The sequence below is a fragment of the Miscanthus floridulus genome, chromosome 16 (genome assembly GCF_019320115.1).
Source record: "Miscanthus floridulus cultivar M001 chromosome 16, ASM1932011v1, whole genome shotgun sequence".
NCBI classification, from domain to species: domain Eukaryota; kingdom Viridiplantae; phylum Streptophyta; class Magnoliopsida; order Poales; family Poaceae; genus Miscanthus; species Miscanthus floridulus.
In genome coordinates, this window is record NC_089595.1 from 91,383,942 (window position 1) to 91,385,580 (window position 1,639).

The window sequence follows — 1,639 nt, forward strand, 5'->3', positions numbered from 1 at the left end:
GGTCACCCAAATCGATCGAACGGCTCAAGCCACTGTCGAACGATAGATATAGAAGAATGGGAGGCTCATGCAGGTTACAAAGGTTTCGTCATGAACAATGGGCCCGGACCCCCACACGAACATATCCGATAAGAGCTCCCAGAACCCGTCACTCATACCATTAAGGTAACATTACCAACCCCCACTATTTCTTTATATAATCATTCATACACTTATCTCATACACCCAAGCATTGCATATGCAATTGCTACATCACAACGCTTTGCATCGTGTCATGAAGCGGTAGTCGTCTCATTCGATATGAGCGGGAACCGACCGAGGTTCGAAGGCCAGCCCACGAAGGGCTCGAGGTGGCCTCATGTCAAACAGAGCCCGGGGAGAAAAACTGAGATGAGCCCCAGCGGCCTTGCCCGACCCCGCTTAGAAGTGGACAAGGACATCTTGACCTCTCTCATTTGATTCTAACCTCGAGCCAAGCCTATGGAATCTCCATCGAGGAGAGGCCAATGGGCCACCCGAGCCTATCAAATGGCTCAGGCATCTGTCGAGAGGCGGGTTAAGTAGTGGAATACCACATGAGGGCTCTACCGACCCCGTCAGTGGATGATGGACCCGGATTCTACTCGAACATGCCCGTTAGCGAGCTCACCGAGCACGACACTCAAGCCATCGAGGCAAGTGTCATTAGCTTAGCCCCTCTGGTTGTGGAAATTGAGGATGGGGTGATGCATGAATCACGGCTGACCCCTATCGAACCCCACGGGGCTTGGGGGCTCGAGCCGCCTGATCCTAGATCAAAAGACCAAGGGTCAAAGGCTGGCTCACGGAGGGCCTGAGGACGCCTCGTGTTGAACAAAGAGCCACGGGAGAAAAATGCAGATGAGCCTCAGCGGCCTATGCCCATCCCGCTTAGAAGTGGACAAGGTCATCTCAACCTTTTTGTTCGATCCTAGCCTCTATCCAAGCCCACAGAATCCCCATTGAGGGGGAATTTATTGGAAGGCGGGTTAAGGAGCAACAGAATGCCACACGAGGGCTTTGCCAACCCCATCACAAGCGACAGAACCAGATTCCATTCAAACATACCCGTTAGCGAGCTCACCGAGCATGTCACTCGAGCCACTGAGGCAAGTAACGTTAACTCAACTCCTCCAGTTGCGGAAACCATGGACGGGGTGACAGTCACAAAAATGAGCCAACCCTTGACCGATCCCTACCATGCGCGAGGGCTCGAGGAAGGATGGACTTGCAAGGAGACCTAATGCATGGTCGTAGAATGATAGCTAAGATCCTAGGGGAGGGTATGTGCGAATACAAGAGACGCATTCTCCTAAAGTTTCGCTATCTTCTCCTTGATTTTTAGTGACATTCAACCCTAGCAACGGTAAAGGGTCGGACCCCACTCGGGGGCTGATATGGGTATAAATACACCTTTTCTAAAATAGTCATTGCGTCAGACCTCTTCCTCATGTTAAGCCTAGCGACAAAGTTTGTGGAAACAAATAACTAGGCATGCCTGGTGAACTGCAAAAAACTACGCCTCAGAGGCAACGGTGTCTTTGCTGACCAGTGTGATCGAAGTTTTTCCTCTTACACCTCGGGCCCTATGGTCTTAACGAACGGAGGGGTCAGAAGGAGA